Source organism: Cebus imitator, unplaced genomic scaffold (assembly GCF_001604975.1).
Source record: "Cebus imitator isolate Cc_AM_T3 unplaced genomic scaffold, Cebus_imitator-1.0 Scaffold517, whole genome shotgun sequence".
NCBI classification, from domain to species: domain Eukaryota; kingdom Metazoa; phylum Chordata; class Mammalia; order Primates; family Cebidae; genus Cebus; species Cebus imitator.
In genome coordinates, this window is record NW_016107832.1 from 245,342 (window position 1) to 258,688 (window position 13,347).

The 13,347-nt window shown below is 42.1% G+C and overlaps 1 pseudogene; it reads left to right on the forward strand.

Moving 5' to 3' along the window:
* Positions 1 to 398: 398 nt before the first annotated feature.
* Positions 399 to 1,159, forward strand: LOC108292956 (annotated as a pseudogene).
* Positions 1,160 to 13,347: the final 12,188 nt, after the last annotated feature.

A 13,347-nucleotide genomic window follows, 5' to 3' on the forward strand; every position in this document is an offset into this window, starting at 1 on the left:
CCCACAACCAAATACATTGCAATGGAAGAGGTGTCTCCCATCTAAGTGCAACTCTTCCACTTGTCTACTAGATTCCAAACCCTCTCACCTACTGAAGACCATGGCTATAACATTTCTCCTCTCTTCTTCTAAATCATTAACTTATCCTGCTCTACTAGATCATTCTCATCAGTGAACAAACATGTCTCTTGACCGACTTTCCTCTCTAGCAACTGCCCCATTTTTTCTCTTTCCTTTTACATTAAAGCTCTTTGAAAGTGTCATCTCCAAAGTCTCTCCCCTACTCACATTCTTCCTCTCTTCTCCCTCCCTACTTCCCCCTGCCCATTCATGTTTTTCTATTCCTCTTGGACACTAGAACTGATCCACTGCATCTTCTCATGCAGCGCCATCTTCTCATGTCGCGCTATCTTCTCATGTCCTTGAGACACAATGGTAAAAATAAAGACCAGAGTAAACGATTTGGCTGTATTGGGTTCCTGGTCACCGGGGCTGCTTTTAACTCTGGCACAGTGTATACTGTCACGATCAATGATCTCAACTGCATGGTCTACACGTTCCTGTCTGATTCCACCCATGGCAAGTTCCATGGCACCGTCAAGGCTGAGAATGGGAAGTTTGTCATCAATAGAAATCCCATCACCATCTTCCAGGAGCAAGATCCTACCAAAATCAAATGCAGTGATGCCGACGTTGATTATGCTGTGGAGTCCACTGGTGTCTTCATTGCCATGGAGAAAACTAGGACTTATTTGTGGGGGGAGCCAAAATGGTCATCATCTCTGTCTCCTCTGCTGATGGCCCCAAGTTTGTGATGGGCCTAAACCATGAGAAGTACCAAAAGAGCCTCAAGATGGTCAGCAATGCTTCCTGCACCCCAAACTGCTTAGCCCCACCCCCCGGGCCAAGATCATCCCCTGACCTGCCTTCTGGAAAGACCTGGTAAATATGATGATAACAAGAAAGTGGGGAGGCAGGCATCTTCACCTGCCTTCAGGAAGGCCCCCTCAGGTGCATCCTGGGCTACGCTGAGCACCAGATTGTATCCTTTCACTTCAACAGCAACACCCACTATTCCACTTTCGATATTGGGGCTGGCGTCACCTTGAAGGACCACTTTGTCAAGCTCATTTCCTGCTATGACAATGAATTTGGCTGAAGTAACAGGATGGTGAACCCCATGGTCTACATAGCCTCAAAGGAGTAAGAACTCCCAGACCACCAGCCCCAGCAAGAGCATGAGAGGAAGAGAGTGGCTGGGCTGTCAGCTGGTGGGGAGTCCCTGCTCCACTCATTCTGATATCCCCCACCACACTGACATACTCCCTTCCTTGACACAATTTCCATGTCAGACCCCCTGAAGAATGGGAGGGGCCTAGAGATCCTTACCTTGTCATGTACCATCAATAAAGTCTCCTGTACTCAGCACCTCCCAAAAATCTGATCTTAAGAATTCTTAAGAAATGCTACTCCATGAGATTTACAAGACTTCCTAAGTTCTATAATGAGAATTCCAATTGTACCAGAAAAAATGTCTAGACACCACAGGTACAGAAAAGTATAAGACCATACATTAAGATTCTTCTAGTGCATTTTAAAATGTATAGTTGTTGGGGTTTTGTGAAAAATAGAGAAAACTACAGAAAGTAACATCATACTTACATTCCCATTATCCAGCACCAGTGACTGTGAATATTTTGGCATATTTGCCTCACATATTTAAAATTTTTGTTATGGAGAGTTTCAAACATATATAAAAGTAGACCATAGAGTAGAGAGTAGAAGGAATAGTACGATCAATCTGAGGCACCCACCAGTTAGCTTCAAAAATGATTCTGCCATGGTGAACATTCTTTTCATCTGTTCCTTTACCCACTTCCCTCACACATTGTTTTGAAGCAAGCCCCATATATTGTATAATCTTAACTACAATATAATTAGTATACATCTGTAAAATATATCTTTGGTATCCTCTTCACATTTGTAATAGCCTCATGATGTCACGATTTTTTTTAAGTTTGTTTAAATTTGGTTCCAAATAAGGTCCACACATTGCAATTACTTGATATGTCTCTCTTAATCTATACAATCTCCTGCCATCTCTTTTTTTTTTTTTTTTTTTTTTTTGTTCTTTTTTTTTTTTTTTTTTTTTTTGAGATAGAGTCTCACTCTGCCACCCAGGCTGGAATACAGTGGCACGATCTCAGCTCACTGCAACCTCCATCTCTTGGGTTCAAGTGATTCTCCTGTCTCAGCCTCCAGAGTAGCTGGGATTACAGGTGCCCGCCACCATGCCAGCTAATTTTTATATTTTTAGTAGAGACGGGGTTTCACTATGTTGGTCAGGTTGGTCTTGAACTCCTGACCTCAGGTGATCCACCCACCTTGGCCTCCCAAAGTGTTGGGATTACAGGCATAAGCCACTGCACCTGGCTTATTTTTTTCCCTTAAAATATATTTGTTGGAAAAACTGGTTGTTTATTCTATACAATGTTCCACAGTCTGGAGTTTACTACTACATCCTTGTGGTGTCATTTAACATGCTCTTCTGTCGTTTGAATTTCCTGTACGTTGCTGGTTGGATCTAGAAGTTTAATCAGATTTTTTTTTTTTTTTGGCATAATCACTTCATTGGTGGTGGTGTGTACTTCCATTAGGATGTACAGAGTTGTGATAGTGTCTCTGTGTGATATTGGCAGCTGTTGGTGCTCCACTGCAGTTTGCAAAGTGGTGATATTAGAATTCTGTCATCCCTTCTTCATTTATTACTTGGAATACTTCTATAAAAAGAAATGTCCCCTCACTTACTGCATGTTTCTATAGAAAGGCAGGAGAGATGCTTGATTTCTTCCCTCTACTTACCAGGTTTTAAAAATAATGAGCTGGGGCTGGGCCCATTGGCTCATACCTGTAATCGCAGCACTTTGGGAGGCCGAGGCAGGTGGATCACTTGAGTTCAGGAGTTTGAGACCAGCGTGGCCAACATGGTGAAACTCCATCTCTACTAAAAATACAAAAATTAGCTGGGCATGATGGTGCACACCTATAGTCTCAGCTACTTGGGAGGCTGAGGTAGGAGATTCACTTAAGCCCAGGAGGGGGAGGTTGCAGTGAGCCGAGATTGCACCACTGTACTGCAGCCAAGGTGAGAGAGTGAGACCCTGTCTCAGTAATGATAATAATAATAATAATAATGAGTTTGTTTCTTAGCACCCTCCAATAGTGAGATCTTTTTCCCATCTCACTACAGGCCAGCTTTCACCACCACCATTCCACCTAACTGGCTCTTGTCAAGGTCATCGATGATCTTCATGTTGTTCAACCCAATGATATAGCCTTCCGTCCTCAACTTAGGTGAAGTCTCAACATCATTTGACACACTCCTTTTGCAACATTTTTTTTTCACTTTCTTTCTAGGATAATCTACTTCTGATTTTCTTCCCATCTCCTTCTGTATCTCCTTTGTTGGTTTCTCGTCTTCTACCTGATTTATTTTTTTCTAAGTGATATATAATCCACATACCATAAAATGTAGCCTTTCATAATATACAATTAAGTGTTTTTTTTTTGTATACTCACAGAGTTGTACAATCATCACCACTAATTCTAAAACATTGCCATCACTCCAAAAAGTAGCCCTTTATGCATTAGCAATCACTCTCCATCCCTACTCCTGGGCCCCTGACAATTATGAGTCTACTTTGCATCTGTATGGATTTGCCTATTCTTCTCCCTCACTTCTTAAAATTGAAGTGCTCCAGAGCTCAATCCCTTTTCCTTTTTACATCCTTAGTCCTTGGTGATCTCATTCTGCTCTACAGTTTTACATGCAATCCACACACTGATAACACCAGTATGATCTCTCCCCTTGGACTCTAGATTTGGATACCCAACTGCCTATTTAATCTGTCCACATGGATGTCTAATAGGCACTCCAAACTTAACATGTTTCAAAACTAGCTGCTGATCTCCTAGAAACTGCTCTGCCTGTATAGCCTTCATCACAGATTATGACAATCTTATCTCTCCAGTTACTCAGGCACCAAAACCTTAGAATCATCTTGGACTCCAATCTCTCTCATTCACACCCCACATCTACTAAATCAGGAAAGCCTGTTGGCTCTAACTTCAAAATATAGCCAGAATCTGACGATGTCTTACAGCCTCCACTGCTATTATTCTTATCCAAACCACCATCACTTCTCATCTAGTTATTTCAATGATCTCCCTGCTACCACCCTTGTCCCTTCTACAGTTTATTTTCAACCCAGCAAAGGGTGATTCTTTAAATATATGACTTAGGTGATGATCGTGTTATAATAATACCTATTCCACTTGCTACATGCCAAGCCCTACAAGGCCTTACATGACCTGGCCCTGCTACTTTTCCTGTCATTCATTCATTCATGCATTCATGCATTCATACCACTCTACACTGGCCTCCCTGCTGTTCTGAACCACCTGCCCAGCATGCTTCTACTTCAGGACTCTCGAGTTGCTATTGTCTCTACCTGAAACGCACTTCCCCCAGTTATCATCATGGCTCCTGGCTCACTTATTCATTTCTTTTAGATCTTAGCTCCCTTGTCACCATCTTAGCTGACCAACCCATCCAAAACTTCCACCTACCCCCAATCCCAGCATTCCCTATTCTCTTGGCCTGCTACATTTTTCTCCATAACAATTATTATCTTTTCACAAACTATGTGTTTGATGTTTTTGTTTGTTTTCCCTCAGTAGATTTAAATTTTTTTTATTTAAAAAATATACAAAAATAGAGATTGGGGTCTCACTATGTTGCCTAGGCTGGTTTTGAACTCCTGGGCTCAAGTGATCTTCCCACCTCAGCATCTCAAAGTGCCGAGCCAACCCCGCAGTAGATTTAAGGTCTCCTGTGAAAGGCTTTTGGTGACTTTATTCTCTGCAGTATTCCCAGCACCTAGAACAGTGTTTCACAAAAAGGTGCACAATAAATATTAGTTAAGTGACTGAATAATAACACCAGTTACCAATTAACAGACACACACGGTGTAGTTAGACACGTCACATTCATGATACCACTTCGTTTTCCTAACAACCCCAGGAAGGTAGATTATTATTCACATTTTACAGATGAGGAAACTGAAGAGTTGAGTGAATTTCCTAGATTCACACCTCTGGTAAGTGCTAGAATGCCAAATCCAACTTCCACAGGGTCGCAGTACAGCTGTTCTTGCCTCCTTTCAAAGTCCCTTGCCCCAAAAGATGATTATTCTTTCTTTTGAGATGGAGTTTCACTCTTGTCGCCCAGGCTGGAGTCGAGTTGCGCCATCTCAGCTCACTGCAACCTCTGCCTCCCATGTTCAAGAGATTCTCCTACCTCAGCCTGCCAAGTAGCTGGGATTACAGGCATACATCACCATGCCTGCCTAATTTTTTTGTATTTTTAGTAGAGATGGGGTTTCACTATGTTGACCAGGCTGGTCTCAAACTCCTGACTTCAGGTGATCCGCCTGCCTTGGCCTCCAAAAGTGCTGGGATTACAGGTGTGAGCCATTGTGCCTTGCCAAAAGATGATTATTCTATAGGTATCTCCAGACTCTTAATGCAAACACGTACATGGGATGCAAACAATGAGATTTCCATTTTAGGAGTTATCCAAAAGCAGGCAAAGCTTTGTGGGTTTATTTTTCTTTAGTGGTTATGCATCTTTGGAGGTATAGCCACAAAGGACAAACTTGGTCCTGCTCAGACTCCAGAGATACCATAACTGACATATGCATCCGTGGGAAAGAACCATGTGACAGGAGTAGGTGATTAATTTTTTTCTGGAGTGAAAATTGTGTACAGCAGAGGCAATTTATCATGTCATATCATCACTGAAATTTTCTCCCTGCTGCCTGCCAGCACAGCTTTGCTTTGGTGGCTTCCTTAGTGTCATTTAAGCAAATGAAATATGTTTGCTTCTAGATTTACTTGTTTACGTATTTTTGCACTGCTTTAATAAGCGAATGCATTTTAATAACTTTTATGTACCTACTAGTCATAGATACTTGTGACAGTATTTTTGCAGCCATATAATAAAAATAAGCATTGCATTCTAGACAGGGTCAGATTGACCAACATGTGCTAGCATAATCCTTTATCTTTGATGTCAACAGCACTAAATTAGATAGAGTTTAAGCAAAAACACTTGAGCATAAATATTTGATGGGTTTTTCACATAGTTGGACTTCAGTTTTAGAGGGTCAAGGAGAGTGTAGTTGAAGAGAATGTTTGTAAAAAGGTCATAATAAGGCCCGTTTTAATGCTGCTTAAAGGACGTAAGATTTTGAAGTGAGTGGCCCCACAAATGGACTGAAGAATCCAGACAGCATTTGGAACTAGTCTCTTTCATCTGAAAATATAACCTTGGGAGTTGGTATTAGCTCAATTTTACAGAAGCACCTTGGGGAAGTTACGATAACCTTGCACCTTGCCTTCTATTTCTCATCCATTTCTAGTTAAAAAAATGTTTACAGGTCTAGGTGTCGTGGCTCACACCTGTAATCCCAACACTTTGGGAAGCCAAGGTGGGTGGATGACCTGAGGTCGGGTTCAAGACCATCCTGACCAATATGATGTAAACTCCATCTCTACTAAAAATACAAAAATTAGCTGGTAGTGCTGGTATGTGCCTGTAATCCCAGCTACTCAGGAGGCTAAGACAGGAGAATCGCTTGAACCTGGGAGGCGGAGGTTGTGGTGAGCCGAGATCGTGCCACTGCATTCCAGCCTGAGCAACAAAAGCAAAACTCCATCTTAGAAAAAAAAAAGTGTTTACAGGCATCCCCACTGACCACTTTGAAGAGATTGTAAAGAAAAAGTAATGAGTAATGATTGAACATAGATATTAGCATGTTTCTTTTCTCAGTATCTTTGAAATTCCAGCTCTCTTTTCCAGGCATTAGGAATTTTTTATTTTATCTTATTACTTTTTGGGCGATGGGGGTCCGCAGAGTCTCACTCCTTCTCTCAGGCTGGAGTGCAGTGGTACGATCTTGGATCACTGCAGCCTCCACCTCCCTGGTTCAAGCCATTCTCCTGCCTCAGCCTCCTGACTAACTGGGATTACAGGCATGTGCCACCATGCCTGGCTAATTTTTGTATTTTCAGGAGAGATGGAGTTTCGCCATGTTGGCCAGGATGGTCTCAAAGTCCTGACCTCCAGTTTTCCACCTGCCTTGGCCTCCCAAAGTGCTGGGATTACAGGTGTGAGTCACCACGCCTGGCCTATTTATTTATTATCATTTTTAAATAAGGTCTGGCTCTATCGCCCAGGCTGGAGTGCAGTGATGTGATCTCAGCTCACTACCACCTCTGCCTCCCAGGCTCAAGCAGTCCTCCCACTTCATCTTCCTGATTAGCTGGGACTACAGGCATGTGCCACCACAACAAGCTAATTTTTGTATTTTTTTAATTTAGTTTTAAGATGGGGTCTCCCTCTCTTGCCTCGGCTGGAGTGCAGTGGTGCAATCTCTGCTCACTGCAACCTCTGCCTTCTCGGCTCAAGTGATCCTCCTGCCTCAGCCTCCCAAGTAGCTAGGATTACAGGCATGAGCCACTATGCCTGGCTAAATTTTTGTATTTTTTGTAGAGATGGGTTTCATCATGTTGCCCAGGCTGGTCTTGAACTCATGAGTTCAAGCAATCCACCCACTTTAGTCTCCCAAAGTGCTGAGATTACAGGCATGAACCACCATGCCCAGCCTTATTTCATTTTTTAAAATTTATTTTAGAAAGAGGGTCTTATTCTGTTGCCCAGACTGGAGTGTAGAGGTATGATTATGGTTCACAGCAGCTTCAAATTCCTGAGCTCTAGAGATCTTGCTTCTAAGTAGCTGAGATTGCAGGGAGTTTTCTTCTTATTACAGAACTCAAGTTGGCATCACTGTCACATCTACCTGTAGGTTGAGCTCTGCCCTGAAGTGTGAAAAGATATGCCCTCTTCCATATGCCAGCCCTTCCAATATTCAAAATAATTTTAAAAACACTTTCCATGTTCCTTCCTCGATTTTCATCTCAAGATCCCCTGTATATAGCAAGGTTAACTTTCTCATTACCATCTTAATTTTTGGCCTATATATCCTCTTAAATTTGTCAGAAACTTTTGGGTAATGTTTCATCTGGTCTCAAAACCTAAGTCCAGTTATAAAGAAAATAACTGGCTGAGCGCAGTGGCTCATACCTGTAACCCCAGCACTTTGGAAGGCCGAGGCAGCTGAATCACTTGAGGTCAGCAGTTCAAGACCAGCATGGCTGATGTGATAAAACTCTGTCTCTATTAAAAATACAAAAATTAGGTGGGCATGGTGGCACATGCCTGTAGTCCCAGCTACTCGGGAGGCTGAGGCAGGAGAATCACTTGAACCTGGGAGGTGAAGGCTGCAGTGAGCCGAGATCACACCATTGCACGCCACCCTGGGTGACAGAGTGAGACCCTATCTCAAAATAAATAAATAAATAATTTAAAATACCATTATATTAAATGCACAACTATACTGTAAAATAAAATTCAAATGAGGAAACATGACCTCCGAGGGCTGTTCACTGCCAGAAAATAAACAATTTTATTTTACAGTTAATTTCTTCATTTATACACTGAAATGCCTCACACTTTTCGAAGGAAATGCATGCAAAAAAATCTTAGGGCAGAATTGAATAAATGGAACCTCAACACTCAATTGTTTCAGGATATGAAATCTCAAAAATCTTTCTGTAGTGGCTGGTGACTGGCACTTACGAGAGTTTAGTGTCCTAAAGCAAGCTCTCATGCAAATTATCAATGTGTGCATTTTCACGTTGAAAATATCACAAAAGGGCTGGGCGAGGTGTTTCACACCTGTAATCCCAGCACTTTGGGAGCGGAGGTGGGCGGATCACTTGAGGCCAAGATTTTGAGACCAGCCTGGCCACCATGGTGAAACCCCATCTCTACAAAAAATACGAGAATTAGCTGGGTGTGGTGGCAGTTGCCTGTAGTCCCAGCTACTAAAGAGGCCAAGGCAGGAGAATTGCTTGAGCCTGGGAGGCAGGGGCTGCGGTGAGCTGAGATCACGGCACTGCACTCTAGCCTGGGCGACAGAGCAAAACTCAGTCTCAAATAAATAAATAAATAAATTTTAAAAAAGAAAATAACTCATTGGACTTTTGCTCAACATTGAAATTGTTGTATTCATTAGAAAGATAGTTAGAAGGCTTTATTTTTCTAGTTAAGAATTCTTTCAACAACCCCATTCTGTCCTACGTGAAAGAATTAGGATTCAAAGAGATTTGAAAATGATGGGCTGGAACCAACAAGATTAAATACAACAGAGATTTTGTATCTGCAAAAGCAGCTTAAATTACATGAACTTTTAAAATTGTCGTGTCACATGGCTGACTCACACAAAACCTGTGGTCAACTAAAGCCCCCAAGTCTTTCGCTGTGGTGCTAAATTCGCTGTGGTGTCTTCCTCATGCTCTACTTTAAAAGTATTAGACATTACAGATTATCTTATTGGTTTCAACTTATTTTTCCTGCATGTCTGGATTTAAAAAAAAAAATTATTAAGGTATAACTTACATAAAGTGCAAAAGTCTTAAGTGTACAGCTTAACACACATAAACACATGCAAACAGACACATATATGTATTTTTCATAAAATCACCACTCAGATCAAGAAACAGAACATTATCAGCATCCAGAAGGCTCCCTTGTGCCTCCTTGCAAGATTAGTTTTGCCTGTTTTTGAACCCTGTATAAATGAAATCATACAGGATGTACTCATTTGTGAATGGCTTTTTTGTTGCTTGTCATTACGTTTCATTGTTTCATTGATAAACTGTTGCAGATACCGACAGCTTGCTTTTTTTCAATGCCAAGTAGTAATTCACGGAATGAATCTATTTTTTAAAATTTTTTAACTTTTGAGACAGGGCCTCACTATGTCACCCAGGCTAGAATGCAGTGGCACAATCTTGGCTCACTGCAGCCTTCACCTCCTGGGCTCAGGCAATCCTCCCACCTCAGCTTCCTGAGTAGCTGGGACCACAGATGGATACCACCACACCTATTTATTTATTTTTATTTTTTGTAGAGACAGGGTCTCACTATGTTGCCCAGGCTGGTCCTGAACTCCCGGGCTCAAGCCATCCTCCCCCTTTGGCCTCCCAAAGTGCTAGCATTATAGGCATGAGTGACCGTACCTGGCCAGATGAATCTAATACAATTTGTTTATCCTTTCTCCTTGATGGAAATTGTGGATGTTTCCAATTGCAGGCTAATATAAATAATGTGATAATGAACATTCTTGTACACATCTTTTGGTACATATAAATGCATGGATTTATATTAGGTATAAACCTGAAATGACACTTGCTGGATCATAGAGTATATGTATGTTTAGCTTTAGTATATATTGTCAAACATTTTAAAAAGTGGTTGTGGGCCAGGTGCAGTGGCTCACGTCTATAATCCCAGCACTCTAGGGGGCCAAAGAGGGCAGATCGCTTGAGCTCAGGAGTTCAGGACCAGCCTGGGCAATGAAGTGAGACCCCCCATCTCTACAAAAATTACAAAAATTAGCCAGGCATGGTGGCATGTGCCTGTAGTCCCAGCTACTTGGGAGCCTGAGGTGGGAGGATGGCTCAAGCCTGAGAGGCAGAGGTTGCAGTGAGCCAAGACCACACCACTGCACTCCAGCCTGGGCGACAGAGCTAGACCTTGTCTCAAAAAAAAAAAAAAAGTGATTGTGGCAATTGACACTCTGTGATGCCGTTTTATATATCCTTGGTTAAGCTATAGTCCTCAGTTATTCAATCAAACATAAATCTAGGTGTTGCTGTGAAACACCTTTGTAGATATGACGAAAGTCCACAATCAGTTAACTTTAAGCATGGGAGATTATCCTAGATAATCTTTTTTTTTTTTTTGAGGCGGAGTTTCGCTCTTGTTACCCAGGCTGGAGTGCAATGGCGCGATCTCGGCTCACCGCAACCTCCGCCTCCTGGGTTCAGGCAATTCTCCTGCCTCAGCCTCCTGAGTAGCTGGGATTACAGGCACGCGCCACCATGCCCAGCTAATTTTTTGTGGTTTTAGTAGAGACGGGGTTTCACCATGTTGACCAGGATGGTCTCGATCTCTTGACCTTGTGATCCACCCGCCTCAGCCTCCCAAAGTGCTGGGATTACAGGCGTGAGCCACCGCGCCCGGCCTTTATCCTAGATAATCTTGGTGGGCTTGATTCAATCAGGTGAAAAGCTTTAAGAGCAGAGCTGGAGCTTCTCAGAAGAAGAAATCTTGCCTATAGATGGCAGATTCAGTTTATGCCTGAATCTGCCCTTTTATCCAGACTGCCCTTTTTGTCAGTCTTCCCTATAGATTTCAGTCTTGTCCAGCCAGACTCCACAATTGCATAAGGTCAGGAGTTCAAGACCAGCCTCGAACTCCTGAAATTGGCGTAAGCCAATTTCTTGCAGTAAGTCTCAAAATATATCTCCTACTGATCCTTTTTCCCCTAATTGAATCCTGACTGATACAAATTTCTGCATCAGAAATAGGGTGCTGCTGCAACAAATACCTAAGTATGTGGAAGTGGCTTTGGCATTGGGTAATGGGTAGAGACTAGAAGAATTTTGAAGAGCATGATAGAACAATCTTACATTGCCTTGGATAGACTGTTGATAGAAGTATACATGTTAAAAATTCTGTCAGGAAGGGTTCAAAAGAAAGTGAGGAGCATGGTAGAAAAACCTGTATCTTCTTAGAGAATGCATATGTCATTACAAAGAAAATATTGACAGGACACTATACCCTCCCCATTTTTCTTTTTCTTTTTTCTTTTTTTTGAGACAGGGTCTCATTCTGTCACCCAGGCTGGAGTGTAGTGGCGCAATCTTGGCTCACTGCAACCTCTGCCCTCAAGATTCAAGCTATTCTCATGACTCAGCCTCCCAAGTAGCTGAAACTACAAGCATGTGCCACCATGCCTGGCTTATTTTTGGAATTTTAGTAGAGACGAGGTTTCAACATGTTGTCCAGGCTAGTCCAGAACTCCTGACCTCAGGTAATCTGCCCACCTCAGCCTCCCAAAGTGCTGAGATTACAGGCATAAGCCACCCTCCCGGCTCCATTTTTCAAATATAGATAAATCAAAATTTAATTTTTAATAATGTTCAAGGGATCCATAGGTAAGCAGGAAAAGAGAAACAGGAATGAGAGACAGAGGGAACAAGGAGAAAACAAATAATAAAATGGCAAATAAAGTCTAACAGATCAATAGTTACATTTACAATAGTAAATGTTCTAAATATGCCTATTCTGTTTCTCTGACAAACCGTGGTAATACACTTCCCATCATTTTAGCAAGCTTATATTAACCAGATACCAAAACAGGCAGATAGTAGACGTGCGCACACACACACACACACACACACACACACACACACCACTACACATCAAAATTGCTCATGGTAGACAGAAAAATCCTTCACAAAATATTAGCAAATCAAATTCAACAATGTACAAAAATAATTATATACCACGATCAAGTGAAATTTAATCCCAGTTTGCAAGGCTGGTTCAGCATTTGAAAATCAACCAGTGTGATTCACCATATCAACAGGCTAAAGAAGAAAAATCACATGATCATATTGATTATGTCAATTGATACTGTAAATGTATCTGACAAAATTTAACACCGATTTGTGGTTTAAAACCTCTCAGAAAAATGGGAATAGAAAGAAAATTCCTCAACTTGATACCAAGCATGTATTAGGTTGGTGCAAAAGTGATCATGTTTTTACCATTAACAGTAATGGCAAAAACCGGCCAGGCACAATGGCTATAATCCCAGCTCTTTGGGAGGCCAAGGCAGGCAGATTACTTGAGGTCAGGAGTTTGAGACCAGCCTTGGCAACATGGTGAGACCCCCCATTCTTTACTAAAAATACAAAAATTAGCCATGCGTGGTGGTACATGCCTGTAATGGTATTTTAAATTACTTGTTTATTTTGAGACAGGGTCTTGCTCTGTCACCCAGGCTGGAGTGTAGTGGTGTGATCTTGGCTCACTCCGCCTCCCAGGTTCAAGTGATTCTCCTGCCTCAGCCTCCTGAGTAGCTGGGACTACAGGCATGCACCACCATGCCTGGCTCATTTATTCTTCTGTATTTTTAGTAGAACGGGGTTTCATCATGTTGGCTAGGCTGGTCTCAAACTCCTGATCTCAAGTGATCTGCCCACCTCAGCCTCCCAAAGTGCTAGGATTACAGAAGTGAGTCACCATGCCTGACCAGCTCTTTCATCTTGATAGGACCAGGAAGCCAGATTTCTTTCAGGGCCTTTCCG